Source organism: Benincasa hispida, chromosome 11, assembly GCF_027475165.1.
Source record: "Benincasa hispida cultivar pf3 chromosome 11, pf3_genome.v1.1, whole genome shotgun sequence".
Lineage (NCBI taxonomy): Eukaryota > Viridiplantae > Streptophyta > Magnoliopsida > Cucurbitales > Cucurbitaceae > Benincasa > Benincasa hispida.
This window is the reverse complement of record NC_143488.1, coordinates 23,481,584-23,498,628: the sequence shown is the minus strand read 5'-3', so window position 1 is coordinate 23,498,628 and position 17,045 is coordinate 23,481,584. Positions and strand designations below refer to the sequence as shown.

General features: G+C 36.7%; 1 pseudogene across 1 annotated transcript; it reads left to right on the top strand.

The window, feature by feature from the left end:
- The first annotated feature begins 11,808 nt into the window (after positions 1 to 11,808).
- On the top strand, positions 11,809 to 15,714 carry LOC120091940 (G-type lectin S-receptor-like serine/threonine-protein kinase At4g27290; annotated as a pseudogene). Its single transcript, XR_016524685.1, has 7 exons — positions 11,809 to 13,126; positions 13,233 to 13,367; positions 14,140 to 14,270; positions 14,347 to 14,557; positions 14,688 to 14,925; positions 15,009 to 15,156; positions 15,236 to 15,714. The product of XR_016524685.1 is annotated as a G-type lectin S-receptor-like serine/threonine-protein kinase At4g27290 (transcript).
- Positions 15,715 to 17,045: the final 1,331 nt, after the last annotated feature.

Sequence of the window (17,045 nt, the reverse complement as noted above, 5' to 3'; positions counted from 1 at the left end):
ACTTAGAGCTTATATAGGTTCTGATATTGATCCCACTACTCTCTAGAAGAGGAAGAAGTCGAAAGACGATAAATGTGATTTATTTGTCTTGGAGACGTGTCTGGTAGAGAATGATGATTCTACCTGGATACTTGATTCAGGTGCTACCAACCACATAAGTTCTTCCCATCAAGGATTTAGTTCCTTGAAAAAGTTGAAGGCTTGAGAGATGACTCTTAAAGTCGGTATTGGTGAGGTCGTTTCAACTATTGCTGTAGGCAAGTTTAAGTTATTTTTGGATAAGAAATGTTATCTGCTAATAATGTTTATGTAGTTCCTCATATCAAGAGGAACTTAATTTCAGTTTCTTGTTTGATTGAACAAAGTTATTCCATCTCCTTTTATGAGAATAAAGTGTTTATTTTTAAGAATGGTATGGAGATTGGTTTTGGTTCAATGGAAAATAACTTGTATGTATGATATTCAATGTTCATGATGATGCGATACTACTACTATTTATGCGTTAATTAGAGATGCTCAAGTAGTATGTCCTGTGTTGTCACAAGTTTCCTTATGATGGAACCAAGTGTAATTCCACCACAAGTTTCTCAGTATGATCCGAGGTCGAACACGGGGAAGTGGTGCCGGTTATTGCGATATGTTCATGGTATATGCGACCGGGTTTTTCAATTCTTTATAAAAGTGTGTACAGTACGTAAATTAAAGTAAAATAAAGGAAAGCAGTAGAATGCGATAAAACATGGAAATACAATAAACCTAAACTAGATGTTACAAGATACAGGCTTTATGTGCAAGATACTAGGATTAAGGCTGGCTGTGAAGATTGTGCACAGACGTGGGATGTGACGACAAGTCTTGTGAACAGATTAGAAAGAGAAAGATAAGTATTACAAGCAACGCAAGTTCTTAATTGAATTGAAGGTATAAATACTGTTCCACTCTTATCTTGGTGTACACCTCTCAGTGATCGGCCGCGTTTCCCACATGTCTGTGGTGAAATAGAGTTTAACGTAATGAACGCAAGGTTTCTTCCATGTCTAGAAGCACTACTCGCTTTAGTTAACGCACTCTTCTGACCATCTCTCGATAGATCAGAATGACATTTTCACTTTTGCTATCACAGGTGAAGATGCCGTCTAGCATGCTTTAGCTAAACGTATTTTATAACTTTAATACATATTAAGTTCTTGGTGATTCATATTGCTCATCAAGGGATTAAGAAAACATCATGGAGAAAGTGACTAATGGGTGAACGAAAATAGACAGAAAATGGTAAATGAAATCTATCGAAACATTTAATATTTCTACTAAGTGTTTTATACATGATGTGTGAATGAAGAGATAAAGAAAATATGGAATACAATGAAAGAGAGATAGAACAGATACAATCCGTTGCCAATGTCTTGGCACAGATTCGATGGAGATCTGCTTGCCGGATAGGATGGTTTCGATGGTAGGAAGATCTTCCCTCTCAAGCTTGCTCCACCGGTAGCAGGGGTCGCTGCACAGAGCTTCGATCGGCTATACAGCTGGTCGGATCTGAGATTTACCTCTCGTCCTGATCTCTTTCTCTTCTCGGATTTCTTCTTTTCAGCACTCAGCTCAGCCTTTTTCTGTCTAAAATCTTACAGCACTTAGCTCAGTATCAAATAGCATATTTTTCTCTGAAATCGCTGGGGTTTTATAGGAGCAGATCCTTTGACTCCGGTCTTGTGGTCCCTATTTTTTTTATGGAAATTTCAAAGATGGAAGGATATTATTCCTTCTGTTATGAAATCGGATCGTCAAATCTACACAACGATTAGTTCTACACGTGTCTCAATCCTCCGCCTTTGCGTTGCTCAGCTGCATCTTTCAATCATGGGTTCGCATGCGGTGTTTGTTTTTATTACCGCATACGGTCGAAGCATAACTCTGGACCAATTGTCGCATTGCGCTGTTACTTCGGTAATCGTCTCTTCATGGTTGATTGATGGGTGCAATGTGATAGAGATGCGTTGATTAGTTTCTTATGAGCCTTGAGCGCAAGCGGTGACTTGGTCTCCTACAAAATAGAGTAAAGTTTGGCTTGTCCTCCATCTTTTGGCATTAGTGGGTGTAATTGCAAACATTTATAATTATTGTCATACTAGGTTAATTTTCATACAATTGGCGCATAATAACTAACTTTTGGCCGCAATATCTAGATAAGATGGCATAAATAACTTGTATTTCTACAAGTTATCAATATTCCATCTCTTTCATAGATGATTATTCTAGATATGGTACCTATACCTAATGCAACATAAGTCTGATGCTCTTGAAAAGTTCAAGGAGTATAAGACTAAAGTTGAAAACTTGTTAGACAAAAAGATAAAAACACTACGATCTGATTGTGGTGGAGAGTACATGGACTTAGCTTTCCAGAACTATATGATTGAACATGGAATCACGTCCCAACTCTCGACCCCAGGTACACCTCAGTAGAATGGTGTATCAGAAGGAGAAACAGAACCCTGTTGGACATGGTTTGATCTATGATGAGTTATGTTCATCTTCCAGACTCATTTTGGGGATATGCAGTAGAGATTGTAGTTTATATTTTGAACAATGTTCCCTCAAAGAGTGTTTCTGTAACACCTTTGGAGTTATGGAGAGGCCGTAAATGTAGTTTATGCCATTCAGGATTTACGAATGTCTAGCCTACGTGCTTGTGGCTAACCCTAAAAGGTTGGAACCTCGTTCGAAAGTTTGCCTATTTGTAGGTTACCCCAAAGAAACGAGAGGAGGATACTTCCATGATCCAAGTGAAAACAAAGTGTTTGTATTGACAAATGCTATCTTCTTGGAAGAAGACCACATTAGGGATCATAAGCCACGAAGTAAGCTTGTTTTAAATGAGATTTCTAATGAGACTATTGAGGCTTCAACAAGAGTTGTTGAACAGGCTGATAGATTAACAAGATTTATTGATGACAGTTCATCTAGTCAACCATCTCAAGAATTGAGACTACCTCGACGTAGTGGGAGGGTTGTGAACCCATCTAAATGCTACATGGGTTTAACAGAAGCCCAAAACATCATATCTAATGATAGGGTTGAGGATCTATCATCTTATAAGTAAGCAATGAAAGATGTTGACAAAGATGAATGGATTAAAGCTATGAATCCAGAAATATCTATGTACTTCAATTCTATCTGGGAACTTATGGATCAGCCTAATAGGGTAAAACCTATAGGTTGTAAGTGGATCTACAAGAGGAAAAGAGGTGTGGATGGAAATGTACAGACCTTTAAGGCTAGGCTTGTGGTAAAGGGTTATAACCAGGTCGAGGGAATGGATTATGAAGAAACTTTCTCACCTGTTGTCATGTTGAAGTCTATCAGGATTATCTTATCCATAGCCACATTTTATGATTATGAGATATGACAAATGGACGTCAAGACTGCCTTTTTGAATGGTAATCTAGAGGAGACCATCTACATGGCTCAACCAGAAGGATTCATTGACCAAGATCAATAGCAAAAGGTTTGCAAGCCTAATAGGTCCATTTATGGACTGAAACATACATCTAGATCTTGGAACATTAGATTTGATAGTGCGATCAAATTATTTGGCTTTGATCAGAATGTTGATCAGTCTTGTGTTTACAAGAAAATCATCAATAGCTTACTAGCTTTCCTTGTCTTGTATGTGGATGATATCCTACTTATTGGGAATGATGTAGGTTTTCTGGCTGACGTTAAGAAATGGCTAGTCGCCCAATTCCAAATGAAAGATTTAGGAGAGGTGCAGTTTGTTCTAGGGATCCAAATAAAAAGGGGCCGTAAGAACAAAAGGTTGGCCTTGTCTCAAGCATCATACATTGACAAGATGTTGATCAGGTACTCGATGCAGAATTCCAAGAGGGGTATATTACTGATAACTTATAGAAATAAAAGTTATTGTCTCTCAAAAGTTGGAACAATTAAGGTTTTTAATGATAAAATCTCATCATTCTTAGAGAAAACGCATGGAATTACTCAAACGCTACAAATTCATACCAAAAAGTGTTTATTACTGAAAGCTGCGTCACTAACGCATAATATTGCAGGATTTCAACAAAGATTCTAAGTGTCACAGGCAACGTCAATGCATGGACATGCGGAGGGATTTCAATGCAACAAAGGTTCATTAACTTAGGCTGTATGTGTCAAATCACCACTTGCAAGCATGGGCATCTGCAGCTAGCGACGTCTGAAAAGTGTCTGAGTGTCAGGCGGCTGATCGAGCTAAAACTTAGAGTTGGGCTGCTATGACAAGAAGAACACAAGAAGAAAAGGATCCACCCCCACCGTTGATTAAGGAGTGGAGAAAACTTAGCTCGAGAGAGAATTTTCTTCCATTTCTTCTACAAGTTGGTTGTACACGAATTTAAATTGAGCCAAAGAGGACAAGAGATTGTACTCTGCGGCTTGACTCTTTTCTTTTCATCTCAATTCTATTCTCTTCATCTCATTCGATTAAGTATTGATCTTGTGAAGACAATCTGTATCTTTATGAATTCACATATTTGATCAACTACACTTTACTACTATTTATTTCTTGCCTTGTGTTAGATGCATCTATAACTTCATGCAAAGTCCATTTCTAAATGGTTAAGACAACATAAACGCTTGGTAAAAGCAACTTTAGCTTGGCTTATTCAAGAGAATAAGCAAGCAAGCATTAAGTTAAAAAACGCTTGGTACATCTAGAGATAGAGGCACTAGTGTTTTATTGCATTCTGTGATCAACGCATGCATCCTAGAGATAGGAATTTGTATGGCATTCGCATTGAGAAGTGCTTAATAGAAAGTAAGAAGAAACTTAATGCATTTATAGAGTAATAAACAAGCAAAGTCATTTTCATCCACACCACGTTCTTGTACGTATACACTTTACTTAGATCGACGCATACCACTTGCACTGAACACCATTTTCACAGGACCCCCTATTTTCCACTTGACCTTTTTGCATCTTCTTGCACGCACAACTTAGTGTAGATAACTCATTCAGCATTCACTTAGGATACTTCTACATTAGCTATAATGCAAGCTCTGCGTTAGCTTTATTCTAAATCCCTGAGATCAACCCTAGACTTAATAGGAACCTGGATTAGATTTATACTTGGATCTGATTCAGGAAAACTTGAACGCATAAAGAGGAGTGTCACGTGTCCCTTCACGCATCATTAACGCATCATTCACATTTGCACCCTATTTTTCCAATTTCCTCACATAATACACTTCTACGCTCGCATCACGAAGAGAATGAACAATTACCTTTCAAACATGGAATTGTTTTACCTAAGGAACAATGTCCTAAGTCACCTCAAGAGGTTGAGGAAATGAGACGGATTCCCTATGCATCGGTTGTTGGTAGCCTTATGTATGCAATGTTATGTACTAGACCTGATATTTACTATGCAGTAAGGATTGTCAGTCAATATCAGTCCAATCCAGGATTAGATCACTGGACGACGGTCAAAACGATCCTCAAGTATCTTCGGAGAACAAGGGACTATATGCTCGTGTATGGAGATAAGGATTTGATCCTTACAGATACACAGACTCTAACTTTAAGACTGATAGAGATTCTCGAAAATCGACATCAGGGTCAGTGATCACTCTGAATGGAGGAGCTGTAGTATGGCGAAGCATCAAACAAGGATGCATCGCGGATTCCATTATGGAAGCCGAACACATAGCCATTTGTGAAATTGCTAAAGAGGTTGTTTGGCTTAGGAAGTTCCTTACTGATTTGGAAGTTTTTCTAAATATGCTTTTGCCAATCACACTTTATTGTGATAATAGTGGGGTTGTGGAAAATTCTAAAGAACCTTAGAGTCACCAAAGAGGTAAGCATATAGAACAAAAAATATCATTTGATCCGGGAAATTGTGCATCGTGGTGATGTGATTGTCACGAAGATCGCGTCGGAGCACAATGTTGCTAATCCATTTACAAAGGCTCTCACGACTAAAGTGTTCGAGGGTCATCTGGAGAGTCTGGGTCTATGAGATATGTGGCACCTTGTCTAGAGCAAGTGGAAGATGTTATTGGGGTATAGAATATGCCTTAGTTTATTGTATTTTATACTGTTTTGTATTGTACATTAGTTTCTTGAGGCTTTAAGACAAGTGGGAGATTGTTGGGAATAGTGTCCTAATTCTCCTGGTAGTCTCGTAGTTTGTAAACACTCTGTGAACATATTGTTATTTATAAAATAAGTGTTATTTTCTAAGCATGTACTCAATCCAATAAACTAAGATCCAAAGTTATTTTATGTAAGTATGTATTTGAGACATACAAGTGGATCATGTCTTATGTAATAACCTAAATGGTCTGTAGTAGATGGATAAAGGAAGGATACCTTATCTTGGTGACACTACGGATACGACCCGTTTTGTAGATGTTACAGAGGTTGTAAAGTGCTACAAATGGTTTGATCATGACTATTTATATGGAGACATGCGAGCGGGGGTATCCTATACAAAGAGTTTGTATAAAACTGGACCATGAAATGATTAGTCTCTTTATATAATGTTGTTCATAATTAAGACTTACATTTCATAGGATGACCATAGGTGACATGACCTTAATCCTAAGTGAGTTAGGAACTCCTGCTCATGAGGGCGATCCTTTGATTTGTATGGATGAGAGTGGCCAGATTGCCAACTCAACAAGCCTACCATTTTGGGGATTCATCTGATTAGGGATCTGGGAACTCAGCTACACAAGACAAAATTCACTCCTTCCCTGAAGCAAGGGTAAGTCTCCCTTAAGGGCTGATTTCGGGTCTTGAACATAGTGGTCACACCCTCTCTAGGGAAGAAAGGACTCGGTCATAATAGGACTATGACTTATTGTTCATTAGAGGAATCAGTGGTACTTAAGGAGTTAGATGTAACTACAGGGGCATAACGGTAAATTAGCCCAGCTGTACTTACGAGCGATTTTTGAAGGGTCATCGTACTGTTAATTAGTTATATCAAATAGACATAGAAATATATCTGTAGTGCGAAGAGTGCAATTGTCGGTATTTAGTGGAGTGACCAACAGTTAACGGATGGTGGATCTCGTGATTAAAGAGTTTAGTCAGTTATTCATTTACCGTTGAAGCTTCAAGCTACAAGTCCATAAGATCTCCTTGGTAGCTCAATGGGTTCAAGTTGAGAATCAGAATTTGGGTTAGTTTGAAGTGTTCAAATTAACAAGAGGGAATTTGATTATATATGATATAATTAAATTGATTCAATTATATGTGATATAATTGATATGATGCATTTTATACATTATCATTGGAGGAATTAATATAAATATGATTTATATTAAAAACCATAAAATAGAAAAAGAACTATGGTTTATATGTTTCATATGATGAAATATTAAAACTATAGGTTATAAATATAATTTGATAAGTTGGTTATTATATTTATTTATAATATATTAATTATATGATAATTAATTATTCTTTTTCTTTAATAACCAACTTGTGTGGGAGGTTATGCACAGTTATGGTAACTGTGAGATAAAAAGGAAAATGGTTTTCCAAATTCAAAAGTTGATGATTCATTGAATCGGTCTCACAAAAAGAAACAATATCAAGTAAAAGAGTTTTACCAAACAATAGCATCTCACAAACTAAACGATCGAGTACTGAGTTTACCATGCGATAGTTACTAGTTACTACATGATCGAGTAACAAGTCTATATGATAGGCTTCTTCTTCTACATGATCGAGTATCAAGTCTATATGATAGACTTATTCCTTCTCCCACTTATTTGATCGTCTACTCAGTCATTTACCTCCTTCATTCCTCTATCCAAAGTCACACAGAGCCCACAACTTCTGGATTCTCACATCGAGAATACCAAGATAACTCTTGTGGTAGTGTTCTTGTTCCATTTGAGGGTCGAGGATCGAGTTGCACTCGATAGTGATTGAGGATTCTTCAGTTCATGCTCTTGGTTGTTCTGATTGTTGCGTTCGAGTTTGTGTTGTTGAACGAGTTGCTGAACGATCGAGGGATACTTGAAGAAAAAGTTCTTTAAAGGTTTACATACTCTATCCCTTGTTGAATTAAAGAAGCATGCTTATAATTTATTATTTATGCATAATCTATTCTTTTAGACTGTAATTGTTTGTGTTCTTTCTTAATGAAATTTGGAACGATCCACTTCCGCTCACTGGTTCTCTATTTAGGGTTCCTTCAATACAATCATCGAATATATACTTTCAATCTAATAAACAAGATGAAGTTGGAATGATCACAGAATCCTCCAATTACGTAGTAAATCACCATAGACAAGTTGGAGGAAATAATTTCCAGTACCTCACACAACCCGTCGAATGTGCACATGTCGACAATTCCTACTAGACATACTTGGGCACGTGGATAACCCCAGCCAAATATACTGACAATTTCAGTCAAATGTCCACGAAGTATGCTAATAATATCTCGGGTACAATTTCCAGTTTTCAGTCAAACCAATAGGAACAAATATCCAAACTAAAACTCGGAGAGAAAACAGTCGTCCAAACAAAAGAATAATAATTATAATCCAAGAAAACATATTTTCATATCATAATTTACAAAACTAGTACCAATATATAATACATCCAAACATTAAAATATATAAACCGCCCACCCTCTTTTATTAGAACCTTTCTCTCTTTCTAAGTTTCCTGGTTTCCCTGAATCCTAATTTCCAAATTCATTTTAAAGCTTAGATTATTCATTATTTCAGACCTTATTTTGAGACACTTTCTTCTACAAATATGTTTAGATATGTCTTAACTTACCTTAAAATTTGAGCTTCAAATTCGAACTCAAGAACTCAGAATCTCGAGATTCCTCCACCTTGCCCGACTGTCCCTGATTCTGTGAACACCTCTCGGTTTCCTTCAATTTTGACAGCCCTTAACTTAGAATTTTCTCATAGTACCTTATACAGAAGCTACACTCAATTTCTGAGATTTTGGCTCAAGAATCACTTGATGTGCATGAGTAGTTTGGGAGAACTCCTCGTTTAAACTTGGTGTTACAGTCTGCCCTCAATGCTCGGACATCATTTGCACCTTTTGTCTTTCTTATTGATGCATGGTTTTTGCTATTAACGCATGCTCTTCATGATCAACGCAAGGCCTTCTCCAAACTTACCCTCAAACACTCTTCCTAACATCTTTTTTAAGGGAATTTGTGTTATGAGCTGAAGTGAAGCCTTGGGGTGCTATTTATAGGCCTTTAAGAGACCATCCTCATCATCCCTTAAGGCGCTCAACGCATGACACCTCCTTCTTTTAAACTTTTAGAGTGTCTTCTTCTTACTTTGCCACCATCTACTTCCCTGCCACCTCTTACTTTGAGGTGTCTTCTCCATCTTTGTCCTATACATGTATGCGTCCACCTCCTACATGGTTTGGCTAAGATTTCACTTGGTTGAGCCACGTAGCTTATCTTGCTGTCATTTTGTTCCTTAACATCCAAGAATGCTCTATCTAAACACACACTTCCCTTTTGGACGCATAGCAATAGCATCCATCAATGCATAGCAACCATCGATGCATGACAAAGCTTATTAACGTATTGCATGGCTCCCATCCACGCCTAGCAAGACTCGGCCAACACACTTAACCTCAAACAACCTTGGCTCTTTGACAAGCTTTTCAACACATAGTTCAATGACCGCACTCTACTTCCAACGCTTAGCCTCATGGTTGGTGCATACTTTTTCAACAAACGCATAATCCAACGCTTACTTTATGTGTGATAACACTTGCAGAAGCTCCTTGCCTAAGGCCTCTTGCTGCATGCATTAACCTAGTCTCATTGCAGAGCTTCCTACTTCATTACGCAGCTTCAGCCTCATCGCCTTATCTTTGGCATCACATAGCCCATCAATTGCATGGTTCAACGCACATCCAGCACCCTGTGTTCAGTGCCTTGTGCCCATCCTTGTGCGCAACCGAGCGCTTCTTCGCTCACGCATGGTCTATACTCGATGCAAGATGGACTTTACTCGATGTATGATGGCCTTTACTCGATGTAGGATGACCCTTACTCGATGTACGATGTCCTTCCCTTGATGCACGATGACCTTGACCCGATGCACGATGGCCCTTACTCGATGCACGATGGCCTTTACATGATGCATGATGGCCCTTATTCGATGCACGATGGCCTTTACTCGATCACGCATAGCCTGTATCGATGCACAATCTAGCCTTTACTCGATGATACTCGATGGAAAACTCGATGCCTGATCCCTTCCTTGCTCACGCATACTCGATGCATGATCCTTTCCTCGATCATGCATACTCGATGCACGATCCTTTCTTTAATCATGCATGGCTTTTACTTGATGCTTATCTAATGCTTACTCGATGCTTACCTAGTGTTTACTCGATGCTTGCCTAGTGTTTACTCGATGCCTAGCCACCCTTTTCACGACCAACACTTAGCCAAAATTTCTTCTTGTTAGGTTAACTTATAAACACCCAAGAGTCAAGTTTCCAATACTTAAGCATTTTCCTTCTTTATTTCCTTATCCTTTACCCATTTCTCAACAATTGCACAATATCTTAAATATTAAATCCCTCACATACTAATCTCAACAATAAACATATTTAAGTAGGGAACATAGGGTTCAGGTTTCACATTAAGTTCCACTGATCTTCTAATGAACAATTGGTTAGTGATCTAATCACTAAATCGGATCCCTCTCGGGCCAATGAGAGAGTGGGGCCCTTTGTTCAAGACCTGGTTTCAGCACTTAAGAGAACAACCTTCCTCCTATTCTAAAATCAGGTAAACGTGAATTCCATTTTGCACCCTATGTCCCCAGCTATCTATCCGGTCTTACCCTGAAATGGGAGGCTTATTGAGCCAGCTCTGTTGAGTCAACCCTCACTATGCAAATCTAAGGATAATCCCAAATAAACAGGAGTTCATAGTTAGTTCAGGATTAAGATCGAGTTGCCTAGGTAATCTAAGTGAAATAATCAGTCTTAAACAGTAAACAACGTTATAAAGTAAAAGTGACTTATTTCTTAGTCAGATCTTAAGCAAACTCATTGTATAGAATGCCCTCACTCCTCATGTCAAAACATGAACAAATCAGGATCACTTCGTTTGTAACACCTTACAACAAATTGAAACAACTATAGAGTGGGTCGCATCCGATAGAGTTACCAGAATAAGGCATCCAATCTTATTCGTATAGTTTTGGCTATTACTTGAACTTGATCTATCTTTATGTCTCCACATAAAGTTCAAGTATTCATATAATAGTCATGGATCTTAGTTTATTGGATTTAGTCTTTACAAGTGCAATTTATAAATTCAATAACAACTTTATTGAATAAATATCGCATAACATCTTTATTGATAATAGAAAATGTTTAACTTAACAAACTACGAGTTTTAGGATATACAACCCCAAAGTTCAGGATTAAATTGATACAATTATTAATTAAAAATTTAAATTGATAAAATCTGAGGTATAAATTGATATTTTACCATTTGATGGACATGGTCATAAAATTGACATTTTCGTCAACATCAATGTTGAATATTAAAATGGTTATTGTAGAAAAAGAAAAGAAGAAAGTGGCATTTGGTCCGAAGCAATGGTTGAACAATCCTCTCGTAGAAATGTTCAACTTCCCTCTTGATCTTTACACATTTCATTTTCTTGTTAGGAACTTGTTACTAATCTTCTTCCATTAGACAAAGCTATCCCAATCAATTGACAGTCGACAGAGGCGCCCTTGAACACAAACCTTGTGAGTATTTTGTATCAAACTTCAAACGTTAGGCTCTAGATTAGTTGGTCATCCATATGGACCCTTTCTCTCAAACACTAATCGCATTTAACTTGGTTTTTTGTCTCATCAGGTCTGTAGCTGCAAGTGATTCCTTAACTGTTCAAAACCCATATCTCAGAGATGGCTTTAGTCTGGTCTCCAGAAATGGAAACTTCGAATTGGGTTTCTTCAGTCCTGGTCTTTTGGGTGATCGTTACTTGGGAATTTGGTTCAAGAATCGGCGAGGTCCGACCTCTGTTTGGGTTGCAAACAGGGAAAACCCCATTAACGGCTCGTCTGGTGTATTGGTAATGAACATTACTACAGGAAATCTTACACTCTATGGCCATAATACCACGGACGTTGTTTGGTCTGCCAGGTTACTGAGAAAAGTCCCCAATGGGGTTTTGCAGTTATTGGACAATGGAAATCTTGTGCTGAGAGATGGGGATGTTGAAAATCCCCAAAACTACTCCTGGCAGAGCTTCGATTACCCCACTGACACTCTCTTGCCAGGAATGAAGTTAGGTTGGGACTTGAGAAATAACATTAATAGAAGATTGTCTGCTTGGAAAAATCTCAATGACCCATCTCCTGGGAGCTTCACTTGGAGGATGGAGCTTCATGAATATCCTGAGACTGTTGTGTGGAATGGCTCTAAAAAATATTTCAGGCATGGCCCATGGAACGGCGTGACAATCAGTAGCTAGCCTTTAGGCTTAGCGCCAAACTTGATACTCCACTTTGTTTCCAATGAGGATGAGGTTTACTACCAATACACTGTATTAGATGAGTCTTATACAGTGATGCTGGTGATGAACCAATCCATTTATGTTCGCACGGAGTACTTATGGTCTGTAAACGAGAGAGAATGGACAGTTTACAATTCATTACCAAGAGATTTTTGTGACAATTATGCTCTGTGTGGTCCCTATGGATATTGTGATTTTAGGGTTGTTCCATCTTGTAGCTGTCTAGAAGGATTTAAGCCAAGATCACTGCAGAATTGGAAGGCAGGGGGTTTTGCTGATGGTTGTGAACTAAATAAACCGATAAATTGTAGTGATGAAGTCAACTTTGCACAATTCAACCAAATGAAATTGCCTGACACAACGCGTACGTGGATAAACAGAAGCATGAATCTTGAAGAATGCAAGCAAAAGTGCTTGCGGAATTGTTCTTGTACGGCTTATGCCAATACAAATATCAGTGGGAGTGGAAGTGGCTGTGTCTTATGGATGGGGGATATCATTGACCTGAAAATAATTCCTGGTGCTGGACAGGATTTATATGTTAAGATGCTGGCATCAGAAGTAGGTAAAAGATTTACTTTTTCAGTACTCAATGAGTGATAGTTCAGATTAAAAATGATTTGGGTTCCTAATATATGCACCAAATATATAACTTTTGCTTTGATGTGAAGAAGTCAAGCATGGAGAGGCACCAAAAAGATTAAATCGTAAGGTGAAGATTGCTTTGGTTGGGATTGCCGTGGGTTTAGTTTTGGCTATCCCCTTCGTATGCTTTTACACTTTCAAAAAGAGATCAGCCTGCAAAGGTAATTATTTCTCAAACCAACATGGTATAACACATGCTGCCATTTTGTCTTCAGTATTTGTTAGAATGCTCTTATTCCAATGGATACCGATGAATTGAAACTACGAAACATATATGCCAAAATACATTTTGAGAAGATAGTTTAAAGACTGAAAATCTGGTTGAAAGAATAAAGCTCCTCCATTTTTTTTTCCTTTGCCCGAAACATTTTTCATGATAATTGTTTTGCATCTGGTTGACCTTTAAAATTTATATCAGTAGAGAAATATTTTTTTACTATCATGTATATCTTTAAGGAATTTTTTAAACCACCAATTGACTCAAAAGCTTAAGCTGATAGATTATGATAAATTTAATTATATCAACACTTTAATACTCCCCTTACTTGCTAATTGAAAATTTGTAGAAGACCCAATAAGTGAAAATCAATATTATATGAGGGGTTTAAATACAAGATTCTTGCTCTACTACCATCTTAAACCACTCATTGATCCAAAAGCTTAAGCTAATGGGTTATTGTAAATTTAATTGTACCAACACTTAACAGAAGTGAATAGATAGTTTCCCTTAAAATCTTTTTGCATCATGTTGATTTCACTATTCAACAAGGAGCTAACTAGATCCTTAACTTTTTTTCCTTATTGTTTCTTCTTCTCTCCTCCCCACCCCAAAAAGAAAGTTTCATTTTTTGCCAGCATCAATAGAAATAACCCATTTTTACTTGTTTAGTCCTCAATATAAATGTCAACATTGACAAAGCTTTCCAATTTCAGATGGCCATGAGGAATTAGAAGCTGAAGACTTGGAGCTTCCCTTGTTTGATTTATCCTTGATAAATAGTGCCACTAAGAACTTCTCACTTGAAAATAAGCTTGGAGAAGGTGGCTTTGGACCAGTATATAAGGTAATTTTGCCACGTTTATAATTAAAACTTCTTATTCCTTTCAAATCGGAAATTTTAGGAAACTTTCAATTTTCAGGGTAAGCTTCCAGATGGACAAGATATTGCTGTGAAGAGGCTTTCAAAGAGCTCTGGACAGGGAACGAATGAGTTCAAGAATGAAGTAATCCTAACTGCAAAGCTTCAACATCGAAATCTTGTAAAACTTCTTGGTTGCTGCATTCAAGGAGATGAGAAAATGCTAATTTACGAGTACATGCCAAACAAAAGTCTGGATTTATTTATATTTGGTAAAAATCTCTTAAATTTTAAACTTTTCTAGTTTGTCCCATTAATCAAAATATATTATATTTTGATCAAAACGTTAGTCTTACACTTTCAAGTTGATATAGTTGGATTGAGTAAGTTTGAAATGGACAGATGAAAGGCGATGTCAACTATTAAACTGGTCGCAACGGTATCACATTATCTGTGGGATTGTAAGAGGACTCGTGTATCTTCATCAAGATTCTAGATTGAGGATTATACATAGAGATTTAAAAGCAAGTAACATTTTACTTGATATGAATATGAATCCAAAAATCTCTGATTTTGGTCTTGCTAAAACTTGTGGAGGGGATCAGACCGAAGGAGAGACAATAAGAGTAGTTGGAACCTAGTAAGTACTCTTGCTATCTTCCTCTAACATGTTACGTTTGTGCTTGGTTGATGTAAGTTTTTAGAAATTTCTATTTACAACAGTGGATATATGGCCCCAGGATATGCTTTTGATGGACAGTTATCAATAAAATCCGATACATTTAGTTATGGCATTCTGTTGTTGGAGATCATTAGTGGAAAAAGAAGCTGGGGATTTCGTCACTCGAATAACCAAAATCTCATCGGTTATGTAAGCCTAGAATTAATTTGCTTATTAGCATTCTTCTAATATTATTGGTTAGGAATAATATGCTTTCTTATACTGATAGGCATGGCAATTATGGAAAGGGGGAAATCCAGGAGAATTGATTGATGACACAATTCAAGAAACCCGCAATTTCTCAGAGTTATTGAGATGTATCAATATCAGTTTGTTGTGTGTTCAACAACAGTCCAATGATCGACCCATGATCTCGTTGGTAGTTATGATGTTAGGGTGTAAAATTCCTTTGTTACAACCAAAACAATCTGGATTTTTTGCAGAAAATGAAGGCATTGCCATGGATGGCTTCTCAGATAAAGATAAATCAGCTTCAACCAGTGGGTTTACATTATTTGCATTGTCAGATACTCAATAAGAACAATCAAAGCTTCACACCAAGAATCTTGCTTTGTCAATATTACCTTGAATCAAAGTGTTGTACTAGAGGCTACACTTTAGTTTCTCTTCATTTTTCTACGAGGATGCATATCTCAATACTTTTAGTTTAAATTCAATTGACAAATTTCTACTTTGACGTTTGTTCTATTTTGATCCCTAAACTTTTAAAAGGTTCAACTTTCAAATTTTAGTCTGCATTTTGATTCTGTTTGTAACAAACTAGTGACATATTTTTGAGTATGTGTACTAGCATGTTAATTTCAAGTCATATTGGTTAGTGTCAATCCTTTAACAGGTGATTACTAGTAGACCAATAATATAGTAAAGATGAAAATTATTTTTTAAGTCTAAATATTAAAATAGACATTTTGAAACATTGGATATCAAAATATTTAAAGAGCATAACTATCTAGGTCCTATTTAGTAATTATTTTATTTTTAATTTTTTAGTTTTAAAAATTAAGCATATTTTCTTTTAATTTCTTATCATTTATAGGCTTAATTGTTAAAAATAGAAAATGGAGAACTAAAGGTTTGTTTGGATTGATTAGAGATTTCTTTTTTAAAAAAATTATTTTTATTTAAACTCTTTTGATATAAAATTATTTTCAATAAGAAAATTACCTTTTTGGTCTTTGAGTTTTTAGTTATAGATTCATTTGATTCCTCGATTTTTGCAATGGATCTTTTGAGCCCATGTTTTGAGAAATAGGTTTAATTGGTCCTTGGGATTAGTGGGGGTTAGTATTTGCATTTGCTACATAGCAAACATGGAAAGTTAAATAGATAATAAATAATAAAAAAAAACAACAAAAGCCCATTTTCTCTCATGGAGTACCGCCCCCCCCCCCCCCCCCTCTTCCTCCATTTTCATTTGGGTATTTGCCGATTTTTATAGTTAAAATGCTTTTTGAACCCTATTAGAATTTGAAACCTCCATTTTTCCATTTGAATATGGTAAAACCATCTAATTTTTAAACCTTTCATGAAGAAGAACCCATGAATTTCAACCACGTAATCCAATCGGGGGTCTGTTTACATTTTGTAAAAGGAACAGAGGAACGAGCATTGGAATTACAAGGTGGAGGTCGGGGAGTTAATTAATGACAAATTTAGCCTTTTTGATTGACGAATCCATGCTTTGCCTAGACGATCGTTATCTAATCGGTCTTGAAAATCTTACATGTAACGACCCAGCTTCCTAAGAATTAAACTAGGTCGTTACTATAGACATGCATGCATACAATTCAAATTGACATCTTTTCATGACTTAGTTAAACCAAATAAATAACATAAAATAATTAACTTTATTAAAACTAACTAACTAAAATTTATTTAGCAGGGTATCCTTAAAACCAAAAAACAAAACTAGAAAACTCTTTTAAAAAGTCTAAAGCGTAAGTACCAAAATTTCAAGTTCAAACATCAAGACTAGAAATTTTAAAACATAAAATCTTGAAAACATAAGCAGAAGTGTA